Source organism: Pogona vitticeps, chromosome 2 (genome assembly GCF_051106095.1).
Source record: "Pogona vitticeps strain Pit_001003342236 chromosome 2, PviZW2.1, whole genome shotgun sequence".
Taxonomy (NCBI): Eukaryota; Metazoa; Chordata; class Lepidosauria; order Squamata; family Agamidae; genus Pogona; species Pogona vitticeps.
In genome coordinates this window covers 270329135-270344399 of record NC_135784.1, presented here as the reverse complement: position 1 = coordinate 270344399, position 15265 = coordinate 270329135, and the positions used below count along the sequence as shown (strand labels likewise).

Sequence of the window (15265 nt, the reverse complement as noted above, 5' to 3'; positions counted from 1 at the left end):
ATGTTGCTACCTTAAATGACCCTGGCCCTGTTTGTTCAGGTTGCCAAGAACAAATGTTTCTCATATCACTATTATGTTTTCTTTTTAATTATAGGTGTTACTCATGCACCTATTCTTTTTAAGCATAAATTCTTTCATCAAGAATTGTGGCATCCTTATGTAAAAATAATCTGTTAAAAAATCCTGAATCCTAACACTCGGTACTACACTTGCCTGTCCATCTTTCTAATAAATGTCCATTAATGGGCTGTAGATTTGGATGTGATTGCCTTGCTTGTTTTCAAAATCTCTTTATAGGTCTCCAGATGGTTGTGACGTAATGGCGAAGCATTCTGCAAGGATTTCTTTGGAATAAACAAGCACTGTTTACCAGAGGTTGGATTGCATCTGTTCTTTCTCCTGAGAACCAAGATTCTGTTTTTGGGCTGATTCCTCTGGCTTCATCAGCACTGCAGCACCGAGCATGAACTGTTTAAGCAGGAAGCCTCCAGCAAAAGTGTATTTACAATTATGGTTCTGAAGTGCTTTATTCCTTTTCTCCCTCCAAATCTCTGGTTCTTACGTAATTCTGTTAGACATAACATACATTCCAGTTCTAGTAGTCTAACAGTTCCTAGGTTAAAACCATAAAATGGCATGTATTTACACATCCTAAGAAGCCTCACTGTGTCTGCCTCACTGCTTTTTAATAAAATTCAGTTGCCTCTTTCTATATCTCCTTCTACAAGTGACATGCAGATTCAAATTTCTGCAGTATTAGCACACATAATAATAGCAAGGGAACCACAAAACATACAAGGGACTGAAGACATTGTACAATAGTTGTGATAACAGTTTTTTGGAAAACATTTCTAAATAGCAAATATTTTGCTCTTTTGTTATAAATTATGAAAAATATATCAAATTTCTGCATTACTATTAGATTAGTCTTTTTTAATTACCTTTTTTGTGTGATTGTCATGCCATATCATTATCTCCAGATGTCTGATTCTGAAAATAGACCAGATTGAGAAGGGAGGGAGGAAAGAAAGATTGAATGATTATTAAAAGAGCTATGACAATTTAGGTTTCCTTAAAGAAAATTCTCAATGGTGTTGCAACAATAACAACAATATCAAGCAGTTTACTGAAACCTACAGGCACATTCTCCCAGAAACTTCTCATGAGTAACTACCACAAAAATGAATGAACTGAACAAGGACATTAAGGGTTTATTTCCCATGGGTATATAAAGAAGAACTTTCTAGTGGATTGTGTCTTATGGCTCCCAACTACATAGCCAACATAATTCCCCGTATTTTCTTAAGAAATCATTGTACATGAAAAGGAACATAGATGGGAATGAATAGTATTTCACTGTCTGAAGAGTTAAATGCTTCAACTGGAGTTTAAATAGAATCCTAAGTAGTAAATCTGGGCTAGAAAGGGAATAAATTGAGTGAGGAGACCGAATTTTCCAATTGAGAATAGCCTGACTTGAGGGGTATTAATCTGGGGAAGGCCCAGCATTTACAGACTTCAGTTTGCCAAATCCTTAACAAAGAGTTTGGAGTTTCCACCTAGCCTTCACTTTTAAAACACTCAGGGGGTTTCAGTCACATGAGTTCAGATGCTTTGGGACTTTACACAAACAAAGCTTGTTACAGATACAGTGCAACAGAACTAGTGATTGTATATGTATCTATCCCCTTTCTAAATGCAATCTGCTAATCTTCAATGTGTCACCCGGTTGTGTTAATATTAAATTAGCAGCAAAGTGAAATTTTCATATAATGCAATTCCATCACAAGCAATCTGAAGATTGTGGGTTTGGGTTTTTTTAAATCTCTTCCCTGAGCAGTAGGATTCCTTTCTCAGACTCATCACTTGCTTTTCGAAAATGGTTCCTATAGCATACACGCATTGCTTTCAGTTTTGCTTCCTGCTGGAACTCATAGTCTGGGCGCCGCTTATAATGAGTAGCATTCAAGGTGGGAGGAGACAACTGTAGAGGGAAATTGCACAGGCCTTCCTGGGTCAGCCTCAATAGCAACCTGTTCAGCAGCCTTCAGTACTCGAAAGACCCTGAGACTTTGAAAGCCCCATTAAACTGAGTTCGTTTGAGATTTAGGCTGATTTAAAACCCAATAAGAAGGAGGTTAACCTAAATCCAGTGAATACATCAACTCCACTTGGCTCCAAAATCAGTGCTAAATCGGCTTAACTGAGGTCCACATAGAGCTGCTAAAAATTCTTTCGACCTGCATAACACTTGAAAAAAACCTACAGGCATAGCCTTGAACCTACAATCTGAGAAGCTTATTCAAAACTAGCAAAATCAATGTTAGCTTCAGGTGGAGGAGGAGGACTGCTGCACCTTCTATGCTGTTTATAAAAGCAAGCCTTGCGAACAATGGCAAGGTGAGCAGATCAACCTATAGGTGGTGGACAAATCTATGCTGCTACATAGTTGCTTTCTTTTCTCTCCAAGTGCTTGTGGAGGTACGAGCTTGCATCGGAGGGATGTCCAAGTAAGAAATTATATTCATATTGAGAATTAATTGGACATCAATGATTCCTATTGGATGTTACAAAAATAGCAGCTTTCTTGGGCTAAAATTGTTACCAGTGACGATGATGATGTCAACAGCAGCAGCAACAAAAAAAAGATGAACTACTCTTTTTTCTGCAGATAAATACTGTATATACACATGAAAGCAGACGTCTCACAATCTCTATTTTAAAGATGTTTTGATAAACTCCTTTGCATCCTTCTTAAACACACATAAACATACATATGCACAAACGATGGACATTCTGAGACATATTTTTTCCTAAATACTTTATCTAATGAACTTTCACTTTCACTTCTCCCATTTGCTGTCAATCTATATACTAATTAATAAGTCCATCGTTCCCACTGAAAGCTTGCAAGGTCAACAGGTTTCTCGTCACTGGCCCAAAATCCTAGGTATTAGAAGGTTTTACAAAACTCTCACTCCCGTTAATCGAATCTTCCTCCCTGTCTCCAGTGAAAGTGAATTGAAGTTCTAACAATGCAACCTGTTCAATGAAAAGCATCTCGCTCGCTCACTCACTCGCTCGCTCGCTCTGAACCTGACACAGACACTGATGGAGTTCACGTTCAGAAAGAGACATCTCTTGTGAGAGAACAGCTGTACCATGAAGCTCTAGCAAAGTCCACACTTCCTCATCTTCCCTACTCCCCGCACTGAGAATACAAAGAATGGTTATTCTAAAAAAATCATTGGCGTACTTACTTTTCCCTGTTTCATCTCATTTCAAGGGAGAAAGAGGGGCACAGATAGTGGGGGAACGGGTGAATGAGAAGAGAAAAAGAAGGGGGGAAAGGAAGGATAAAAGTGGTCTGATCCCAGATCTAGTTGGATGTAGTGAAATCTTCGGCAGAAAAACAAAAATTCCGTGGCCAAATCCTCCTCTGAAAAGCGCTTGAAAAACAATTTCAGAAAGTTTCCCAAGATTTCAGATCATTCCTTTCGTCATCTCTATGTAGAGCTGGCTGTTTTAGTTCCATGTAGGACACTTGCACGGTTGATTTTTAAAGCGAGTCTTTCTATCCAGCGAAAGAGGGAATTTAAACACACAGTTTTCACGCTAATACAGCATGCACAAAGCACCAGAGTAGAAAGTGAAGTATTGTATGTGAGGCACTCTGCAAGTTTTTTGGAGGGAGGGGGAGGGGGGGTTGGCCCAGGTCTAGCCCAGCCCTCTCTGGTAAGAAGGACGTGCTCTGAAATTCAACCAGTTTCCCCAACGCTTTTGTTGCTCTCGAACTGAAGCCCTATTGTTCGTCCATTGCCACGGTCTTTTTCAGTTGCTGCTATACGTTATGCGTTGCCAGAGATAATGAATTTGCACCAGACCCTCTCCCAGTCCTCTTCTGACAGACGGAACAAATTAGAAATGTCTAGCCTAAACGGCAGCAATGGCTAAATTTTCCAATGGCAGGAAAGATGCATTTTGCGTAGATTCTTCTCTTCATTCTCTCCTTTTCTTTTCTTTTCCTTCTTCCTTCTTCTTTTTAAAAAACGACCTTTTTGTCAAGAGCCCGCCTTCTCACGTTTTTCTTTTTAACGTTTGCTTGCGAAAAAAATTAAGCGACTCTATATCTCTCTTTTTAATTCCTTCCTTCCTTATCTTTTGAGGCAACCCAGCTCTTGTGATTTTGTGCCTTTCCTCCTTCTTGCAAAATTCACATTTAAGTTTCTTTTTAAATCTTATTTGTGTCCTGCTTTTTCCGTAAGTCAGACGGAACGCTGCCGAACACTTGCGCTGGCTCCTCTGTGCTCCCGCTTCCCTGCTTGGTTGCTTAATGCTTTTGTAAACGGGGTATCCTCGTTGCAGAAGGACTTTAGAGGACTTCAGTCCTACTGACTTAAAGAAACTGGCAAAAGAACTGGCCACGAATCAGTTTCTCCGGTAGAGAGCGCGGTGTATTTAACGCGAGAAAGCTAGCATGTGCAGTTAGCAGTGTCCATGTATGTGTGAACACATGACGCCAAATTTGAATGAGTAAAACGCATTTGCCTGTTTGTCTGTGTGCGCTTTCCAACATCAGTGCAAAAGTAAATAAGGATGTATTGTATATTATGTGAGATCAGAGTATGCAGTTTGGTATGTTCAGAGTCTATTTAGGAATATAGTCTTGCGAAAATATATCAGAGTGTATTAGGCTGTAATAAGAGTTCAGGGCCCTACAAGAAAGTCGTTTAGACTGGGCGTTCCTTTCTAAATATGTTCATGTCGGCCGTTTCCCCAGTGGGGCTGTGCTTTGGGGACCATCATATCTCGGTTATGGGTGTGTCTTAAGATGTTCGTAGCTCCTTGTTGAAGACGGATGTCTATGGGAGAGTGGGAGACTGGCGGGGGAGGAGCCATCTGAAGGGGAAAAATTCAAATGAGCATCTCGTATGGAAATATGGGCAGCCATGGGGGATGGGGAGGAAGGGTAAGCCGGTAATGAGAAACAGAAGGAGGGAGGGAAGAAAACCATCTGAAAGCACAGATTTTTCTACCCTGGCAGCAACTTTCCCGCCAAATTTAGCCTAAGGAGAGGTGGCCACTAGTATTCAACTTTGGTGGCTGCCAGCTCCTCCTCCACCAAAGAGACATTTTGATTACCAAATTTCTGCCCCGACCGTGAACAGAAGGCTGACAAAGATCGGAGAAAAAACATATTATATGCAGTAAAAATATAAAGCTCATGAGTCAGGCTTGTGTCCAACAGAAACTGAAACGAAGAGAGACACCGAGATGGGTGCTGCTGCTCTGGAGAACTAGTGTATAGACCAAACAGTTCCAAATTTTAAAGGCTGTCTCAAGGCTATATTACAGACGAATAACTGATGGGGGAAGGAGGTGCTAACTTAAGTTGATTTCCATCTAGATTACAAGGGATGAGAAAGAATTGTATGACTGTCATAGATCACATCAAAGAGATGGTTACAGGAAAGGACAGAAAGTGAGTCAGGCAACACTGAATGAAAGGTGTATTCGTTTCAAAAACACCATTAGATAGGCTTGCTTGGAGGCTCTGAAAACTCACCTATCCTGTGAAGGACCTCCGATCAGATATTACAACTGATGTGTTCACAAAATGAGGAGAGGAAGGAAAGACAAATGACGGGAAAGACAATTTCCAAGAGACCCCTTGTCGCGGACGACGCCTTCAACCTACCCCACTCCACTTCTTATTGGCTCCTTCATGTTCAAACTAAGGGTCCAATATAATTAAGTACAGAAATCCAGATTGCCCTTATACTGGCACTTGCTCCAGACCAGAACAAAGTCAAAAGATGTCTTCGAAATTGAACCCGGAGATACCTATGTGAGAAAGAACAGCTCGATCTCCGTGCATTTTCTGTCCGTTCTCTCACTTTCTCTTTTGCTTTCCTTCGTACCTATGGACTGCACCACTGGGGTCCTCTTTTGCTTCCCGAACCCTCTCTATACACGCCTGTCATCGGTATTTCCTTCATACTATCACCTAACACCATCGTTGATAGCAACCAACACGTATGCTGGCGTTGCGAGAACATACATGACCACAGTCCTGTTCTTAAGCACATTCTTCGTCATTTTTCTAACAAAACCGTTTTAGAAAGGTGGGGATGGGGAGAGAGAAAGTGGACTCTTTACCCTCCCCCACCCTACAAATGTTGCGTCTGTTTTGTTCTTGCTAAGAAAAAAAAATATTTCGGGCAGAGTGGAATAGGAAGAGAGTTGTTGAGCAAACATTAATTTTATTAGAGAAGAAACTGATCCGGCTCGTACGGTATTGTACAAGGAGGCAGAGCCTGGCGATATCAGGCTATCAAACAGCTTTCTTTCAGCCTGCAGCCGCCTTTCCAGCGCCGTTCCTTTGGTCTTCTGCAGCTCCTTTGGGTCTTTTTCCTCATGGCTATCTCCGCCAGCACTGTTTGCACCAGAAGTAGTCTCTGCTTTCGAGCTATGGTTCCCTCGTCTCTTTCCTCCCTCCCTCCCTCCCTCCCTTTCTCGCTTCTCCGCTTTCCCTCATCCCAGCTTCACGTTCAAGGTTTAGCAGCGAGGTCACGTCCATTGACGTCAGCTTGAGTCTTACTGTACGTCCGGCTACATTTACATACATCAAGGAAATTAGGGCATTAAAAAAATATGCAAATCCTGCTGCTTGAAGAAGAGACTGTAGATTCCCGGAGCGATCGCTTCCTTTCATTGAAGATTTTAATTAAAGGAACAAAAAAAAGGGGGGGAGCACAGCCCAGAAAACCAAGCCTTCCATCCTTAAGGGGAAAAAAAATCAAAAAATGAAAAAAAAAAAAACCCTGAAGACCAGCAAAAGCCCAAATGAGCACGATCTGCTAAGCGTGAGGAAAAGATTTCTGCCGATCGACTGCTGCTACTGACTGAGGGCGGCCGGCCTGCAGCGCTGCGCGGAGAAGAACAGGTTACCAGAAGGCTCCTACAGCCAGACGTCTCTCTCTCTCTCTCTCTCTCTATGCATAATCAACGCTGCGCCATTCTCCTCTCCTCCTCCTGCTACTGCTCCGGTTGGCTCCACGGTGTATTATTTTTAATACTGATGCATATGTAAAGGTATATTTGCATTTTTAAAAACATTTACTGGAAGTTACGGTCTAGATTTCCTCTCTTTTTCTGTTTCATAAAAACAAAACATTTTATTTTCTTTCTGTCTTTTTCTCTTTTTTTCCATGTCTTTATTCATTCATTCATTTACTTATTTATTTATTTGGCAAGCCTCTGTTCTGCTATGTTGCTCTATAGATATTATTTGCTCTTTGCTTCATCGGTTTTCCTAGGGTTTACAAAACATGCAGGGACATTGTTCCCAATACATTTTTAAGCATCAGGAGTCTCCTGCCTCGCCATAAAAGGAGAGGACGCATGTTTGCTTTTGATGTGTGTGTGTGCGCGCGCGTGTGTGCATTATGTTTGCGTATGTGTGTGTGTATGCGCGCGCCTGTTATGTTGATCAACTGTAATAGAGGTAACTGGAGATTCAAAAGTTTGGATATTAATCTCATCATAAGCAAAAATAAATAAACAAACATAAAATAGAATAGAATAGAGGGCGGAGCAAAATTGAAGCTAGCATAATAGAGCTCATTTTAAAAGCTATAGGCTGCTTCTAGGCACATATATTACATATATTTCTTCTTTGGCTTCTTTGACTTCCAGAATCTTTCTTTTCAAAAATATTATATTTTACGTTCCGTCCAGAGCAAGGGAAGGGAAGCTTTTTGAAAGGAAGACATTTTCAACCATGTTGTATATGTACCTTAACTGCGGTACACTATTACAGTAATGCATTACATTTCATGTTTAACTTGATTGGCTTTAAGCCAAATACTACTTACTGAGCAACAATGCATTTGAGGTGCTATTTTAAAGCGATGACTGATATAGTTTTTTTAAAAAATGTATTTATTCGAAAGCCTTGGGGCCTGGAGCTACTTTAAAATACTAGATCATTTGAGGAACGCTTTATCTGGAGTTTATTTTAGCTGTTTAAACCTGTTTAAAAATAAAACGTTCAGTCCCTCTTCTATATTCCATATATGTTTTCAAAATAATGTAGGATTGACACTCAAAAGGAACAATGCACACAGATTTACCTCACATACCTGTTTAAAGCGAAATGAGTCGAAGCACATGCATAAATAATGAGATAGACCATTAATTACTTACCTGTACACACATAGGATAAAAGTTAACTGTCCGCAAAGCCGACCACGCATATATTTTGCGAAGGGCTCAAAACAAAATTGTTCATACGTGCTATGCAGCATCTATTTCTCGAGCTGCTCACTTTAGTTCTTTGAGCAGTCTTACGGTATGTTCAGCCCTTCGTCCATCTCCAGTTTTACGTGCCCTATACTAAAGTGCTCATATGATATGTCACCCAATAAAAAGTGGTCAGATGGCTACACGTTAAGCATTAAAGCGGGGGTGGGGGGACTAGGTACTCTTTCTTCATTAGGTTACTTCTTACCTTACTATATATAGCAGTAATACGGTTAGGAAAACGATGTGTGTATTATCTGCGTAATATTTGTGTGTGTGTGTGTGTGTGTGCGTGCGTGCATGCGTGTGTGTGTGTAGGCAATATTATACAAATGATGGGGACTTCAGGACCTATTACCGCCCGACCTGGCTATTTGCATGCATTTAGATGGAACGCTGGGGACACCTCATTGATTGAGACAATCCCAGCCTCCTCCAGTGACTAATTAAACCACGTGAACCGTCTTAGCTGCCCGTAGCTCTAGTCATACACAGATCTAAAGAGGATAGACACACGAACCATACATACGTGGGAGTAAATGATGTGTCCATTCCGGAGCAGAGATGTTATCACAGCCATCCGTTTGGGCGTCTGCTCCTTCCCACCCCCACTCCATACACCTCGTCCTGGGTGTTGTATAATGTTAGGGGTCCTATGCCTCGTTTATTCTAACCAAAGCGGTCTCCCATTCCCGCTCCTTAGCTGTGCTCCTGCTGGCTCCTTCTTACCACCGGGTCGACGGCTGGGTAGATGCTGGCGATGCAAGAAAGGGGCGGAATATTGTCCGCTGCCTCCGATGCCCGTGCTCTGTCCGAGCTTGGCTGGTTGGTAGTCACGAGCCCATTCCCCCACCCGAGCATACACACATACACATACCCACACACACCTCTCCGCCTCCTGACCTGCTGAAATTACCATATGGAGGCCGAGTCCTTGCGAATCACAGCACCAGCGGGTGGCGTTTGAATGAACCCAGCAATCCGCACAGATCCCAACTCCTTCGCACGCTGCTCTCGCTGTGAAGGCCACTTGCTCGGCCTCCTGCATCTCACAGCCCCTCCCTCATCTCCTCGTCTCCCTCTTCGCCCCCACCCACCCCACCCTCAGCACCTCGAGTGTCTGTGCCACAGGGAGATCAAGGGACAGCTGCGTAGTCTCAGCCACATTCCTCTTAAATGCTAAATCTGACAGCTACGAACAATAAATAGCAAGTCACCCAGGAGTACCATTACATTACATTGCACATTGCTCACACCTAGTCTTGCACCTCACATCTTAAACACACAGCGATGCAGTATCCACGTGTAAAAATCATGTAACATCGCCCTTTTTATTATAGCTTGATTCGATTTCTTATGAATAGGAACTACTTTTTGAGAACTGGACACCGGGTAGGAAAACAAAATGGCCCAAGAGTCTTTCTTTCGGTTTGAAATGATTAATGGGTTCTTTAAACAAAAAGCAAACCCGATGCCCTTATATTTCAAGATGTTCCAAGCTCCTTTTGAATTGGTTAGTATTCCTAACCAAGACACTTTATATATCACACGACCTCTACAGATACAATTACACTAACATTCAAATATGTAAGATTTTTGCAGGTTACTTTACGCGGGGATAATACAGATCTGGAAGGATTATATTTTTAAAACCATAGCACATTCCCAGCCTCCCCTGTTGTTTGTTTTTCAGAACAACTTCCATTGAAACGAGCTATATTCCCAGTGCAACTGTACTATGACAATCTATTGGAATTTAGTTTAATATTTCTCTAGCGGTTTCTTCCCTCCCCTTTTTCAATTCATAAATTGAGATCGAGTCGTCCTTGCACGATTTAAACATCTCAGGATGAATGAGGACCCTTCGTGGAAGATTAGCAGCAATTCCAACCCAACCTCCTGTTTATTAATTATCCTTGCATGACATCTCAAGGAAGAAAGACAGAGAGGATGAAAAAGACTTGTTAGCGCTCTGGAGGTGGATCTAGATTTCAGATAATTGAGTACTAGTTAATTTTCCATAGAAATTGTGTGGAAGTGAAAAGAAGGTAGAAATGGGCAAAGGTCTTTATTGGAAATGCATTGTAGCGTCAATAAGACGTTTAAGGGCCGGCCCATATATATAAAGCAACCAATGCATTTTTGATCGCCTCCTCAGTATTGAGAGGAAAGGCTTCAGCGCACAATCCTTCTTTTTCTCTAGTGTCGCTGGGAGTCACACACATCCCCTTAGTCTCTTTTCTTCCTAATTTGTTAGTGTTTTAACGATAAAAATTGAAGCAGTCTGTTGTTCCCTTGTTTTGTAGTTAAGTTTTCTTTCTTTTTGCCCACGGATTGGTTGGCTGGAAGAAGGCCAGGGCTCTTGCAGTTCAGCTGCAATGTGGAGAAGTGTGAGGAAGCAGTGTAGGGCGATTCCTCCCCATGGGAGATCTAACTCTCTGCCCATTTGTAAAGGAAGAAGCACTCCATAAAATGTCTCTGCAAAAGGACACGACTTTCTCGCTGTGTCCTGGGAGGATGGTCAAGTGCCAAAGGTGAGGTGATGCTGTCTGTCACTAGGCGGTTATTTGCAGGGGTTAATGGATCCATGGAAGGATGGGACTAGACAGCATTCCTTGCCCCCACGGTTCACGGTTACCCTACTCTGGCCAGCGGGGGGACAGCGCCACCTACTGGCTACCCACACACATTTAAGGGTGTTGAGAAGGATGGTGGTTGTATTTGAATAAAAGATTCATTTCTACAGTTAACGTTCGGGCTAGATTCTCTAATACAACATATCCAGCAAAGGAGGATGTAAAGCGCCATTGTGCTTAATATCTTCACTTCAAGGTTTTAGCCAATGTGAAATGGATAGATGAATGGATAGATTAATGTGTGTGCGCGTGCGCGCACTGCGCGTGCACGCAGGCGCCATAAATAACACCCCAACCAGCCAGAGTCTCAGTCAATTAATCGCACAATACAGTACTAGGGTTTTTCCAAAGAAACTGAATTAATTTAAGGCAATAGGCAAAGTAACATTAAATAGGTTATGTGTTGTTAGTTTGCAATTAGAAATCCTTGACGCTCGGAGGGAAGGCCTCTCTTTTTAATAAAGGACATCTTACCTGCGCCGGGCTTGGAGTGTCATTCGCAGAGCCCCCCTGCCTCGCCCTTTTCATATAGCTAATTTGACAGTTTCTCCAGGTAGAATATTTAACCCTGCTTTACAAACTGAAGAGCCCCCATCCCCCGATTTTTTTCCTTCTTGTAAAAAGATCTTTCTCTAGGGATTTCAAAATGTATAGTGACTTCCTTGCTCACTGACGAAGGCAGCAATATTTCATCACCTCAAGAAACGTAAAACTAAGATGGAGACTATTTTCTCTTTCTCTGCTGAACAACTTTGATATTTCCTTGTTCTCTCTTTTCCCCTCACTTCTCTGGGGGCAAAAAGCCGAAGTTCGTATTTGAAAAGGACGTCCCTAATTCTTTTCCTTTTTTCCTTTTTGGTGAGATGGGAAGACCAATGAAATAATTAGCCAAACAAAAGAAGGCCTATAATAGGCGGGACTCCCAGCAGGTAGGGTAGTTGAGTATCTATGGCTGGAACCGGAGACCATTACTTTCATATCTTTATTTTAAGAGTAAATTAATCAGACGTTTTACAGCTGCGGAGAGGGAGAGGGAAAAAGTGAAACTGTGCCTTTTGCGCTCGACAACAGGTACATAACACAAATTCTTTTCTGTAAAGTCAGGAAAGGCAAATATTAAGACCCGTTGTGTCTACAGCAAGTTCTCTCTCTCTCTTTTTTTATTGTTGCCCATGTCTGTTCTTCCCTATTTCAAAGTTGCCTCCTAGACACTTTTAATAGTGAATTCTCTCTGAGATCGTACATAGGGTTGGGCTGTGTCTATTTGTCTAAAAATCTCTCCACACGTTAAATATGTCCGTAGTTTTCACAGGGAAGGTACATTTTAGTAAATGTTCCACCGCTACTTTTGGTGATGGAGCATTATTTATTTTTCCTACCTGCCCTCATCGTTTTCTAACATGCATGCCTCTAGGGAAGATATGACAATATGCAGGTAGTATCTATGGCCACTCCGAATCACCCTGACCTATAGACACACTGATTTCATTCCACCATATTTCCAAGCTAACATCGGGATTCCAAGCTACCGACATAGTTCCGAAGGTCACTAGTACTGGTGCAGGAACCATTCATTTCAATGGGATGTACACCACAGCTTTATTTTATGGGCATTTCCTCTTCAAACGGTAAACTATTCACCTTGGCATAGTCAGAAGAAAAGAACTGGAAGTACTGTATTGCTTCTTGGTTATCCTATAGGTGCCTTATCCTAAATGCCTTGGAGCAGAAGAAAGGGCCATTAATTAAAATAGTACACACTTTAGGAATGAGCACTCAACATATGTGTTATATTTTATTCAGTGGCGTAATTAATGTTATTAGGAAATGAAACGAAAAGGTATACATTTATTTGATGCATAGTGATAAAACTGTGTCAGTAGTGTAACTAACGGAAGGTGAGCGATTGATTTCATCAAAGGTATAGTTTTAATAGGGGAGATGACACCTAACCGAAACGCTTTAAATACGTGTTTTCGTTGAGCATCACATTGGCTCCGGAAAAATACTATTTTAACCAGCCCGATCCACAACACATCTATGAGTAAGTTTTTTCAATGAAGTTAGTCAAGTCCAGTGTCTCACCTATATGAAAACCAGTTTCGATTTAGCTTGTTAATGGTATGCCTGTTTTTTCCAAACAAAACACTGCAGTATTTTTAAGCGAACTTTCATAGCCTTTATTATTTTAAGAAATATATCTTAGCCTTAAATTTAGAATTCCTAACAAAATATATAAAAGTATTTATGTTTCCTAATATAAAATTCATTTAACCATTGCCAGAGTGTAGATTTTTCCTTAAAAGTCTCCAAGCAGAGAAAGTGTCTGCCAAAGAATTCTTGTATTTCTTTCCAGAATTACAGATTTAACAAGATAACCCAGGCTACAAATCGACATCACAAATCTATCTGACCTTTGCCCTAATATGTCACCTTCAAAAGCCACATTAAAAAAAAACATGGCTGTTTTCTATCTATGCTTTTTGAGTACTAATCAATGAAAAGAAACAGGAGACAATTACTCAAGGAGTGACAGTGAATAGAGCTGTGAGCTCTCTCTGCTGGGACTCGTTATATGGAGATGCGGGTCTATTGCATAACTCCATGGGAGTGGCAGGCTTGCAGCCATTTTCAAAAGGCTTCCCCTCCCCCCTCAATTTGCACAATCCACCCACAAAAATAAGTCAGTTCCCAGATTAAATTCTGCCCCAGTACAAACAAATCCATTTAACAGAATAATCCAGAATATTTGGGACTACATCCCAAACTCAAGCATACAGATTCAGAAGTGTATTCCATGGAAAAATCAGCTGAGCTTCTGCTTCATGTTTATAGCAGCATATTTGGCCAGGTACTTTACAGATGTTTTCCTACTAATTTTTCAGGAATCAATATGAGGTAATATGAAATGAATCTACATTTAAACTAAATTGAACGAAAGTCCTAGATGCAAAAGTCTTTATACTTTGTCTTTATACTCTGTTTTATGGTATTATGTTAACCGCCCAGAGTTGGGCAAGTTGCCAGATGGGTGGCATATAAATAAATAAATAAATAAATAAATAAATAAATAAATAAAAGCTGTGTTTTAGTGTAGATAACAGTGCTTTTCTGCCCAATTAAGGCTCAACGCTTAGTTTCCCTCACCCAACAACTCAAAGGATTCACTTAGGCCTAGCAACCAGTTCGAGAAACTTGAGGCAGATATAGATATAGATATAGATACAGTATAGATATACAGTACTAGATATAGATATCGATATAGTATTATAGACCAGAGAATTTCAACATTACCAAACTCTATAATCTAATCTTGTAAATCCTCACCTACTCAATATATTCATCCAGAATCTAGCTGGAGATGTCTCTGGCAAACCTTCGTGGGTCACTTTGTTAAAGCCTTCCACGATTTCACGGATCAAGTTGCCTTCCTTTTGTTTGTTTGTTTTCTTGCTCGATCCCACCCAACCACCTACTGCCAGGGCCCACAGAATGCTGGGGAGCACCTGTTCGACTTTTCACTAAGCAAAAAAGCTGTGACACAACAAATGCCAACCTTCTCCGCATCAAAGCAATCGATATTCCTAGAAGGACCCCCCCCGTGAAGGGGCAACAAACGTTTCCAATATCACTGCTACCACCTCTGCTGCTGCTACTTACTATTCGCTGCTCGATGTGGTCTCCTATCACCCCAGTCCCGCCATAGTGTGTGTGCCTCGGGAGATACGGGAAGGTGCCAGGCTGCCAGGCCACGCGTTGAGGGCGTTGGGTTTCTCTCTCTCTTCCTCCCCTCGCCCCCCCCACTTGTTTTCAGTAAATGAGGCACGTTTTGCCTCCAGACAGCAACCGACCTGCTCACGGCCCAAGAGGGCCTCGATTTGCTCGCTCGGTGTGGGTGTGAGTGTGGGTTTGTAGGTGTGCGCGTTTTAACCATGAAAGTGGGTCGTCAGCAGGAGACCAAGTTTCGTAATCCAAATATTCATTCATACTAATGCATATTGTGGTTGTTGTTACCTTCGGCCCTTTTGTAGAAGACAAGTTGCAATTAACAGCAAGCAAGCTGCAAGGAGACGAAACCTGCAGCGTGTTTTTTTTTTGGGGGGGGAGGAATCCACTGGGGGAACAGCCCCAAAGCCAAACATGACCCAGCAATAAGGGCGTGAGGGGAGGGATAAGAAAGCCCCCAGCCCTTCGTCCCCCCTCTCAACTTCTCCTCCTCGAAACCCTTCTCTCTTCCAGCCCCAAAGTTAGAGAGGGAGCGAGCGAGGGCGGGAGGAGAGCCAGCCAGGAGGGCGGCAGGAGGAGGAGAGACCCCGGTGGGCATC

The 15265-nt window shown here is 41.9% G+C and overlaps 2 long non-coding RNA genes across 5 annotated transcripts in view; one reads left to right on the top strand and one right to left on the bottom strand.

Moving 5' to 3' along the window:
• The window catches only part of LOC110073986 (uncharacterized), a 150732-nt gene extending 141925 nt beyond the window's left edge, over window positions 1-8807 (bottom strand). For 3 of the 4 annotated variants that reach the window (XR_013542204.1, XR_013542203.1, XR_013542205.1), the window contains exons 1-2: window positions 3261-8807; window positions 942-990 (exon numbers count right to left, since the gene is read on the bottom strand). This is a non-coding gene — a long non-coding RNA (uncharacterized LOC110073986). The remainder of the gene's footprint in view (window positions 1-941; window positions 991-3260) is intronic. The other variant, XR_013542202.1, reaches the window with a different exon arrangement.
• The window catches only part of LOC144587045 (uncharacterized), a 59366-nt gene continuing 51105 nt past the window's right edge, over window positions 7005-15265 (top strand). Inside the window, exon 1 of the long non-coding RNA XR_013542207.1 lies at window positions 7005-7095. This is a non-coding gene — a long non-coding RNA (uncharacterized LOC144587045). The remainder of the gene's footprint in view (window positions 7096-15265) is intronic.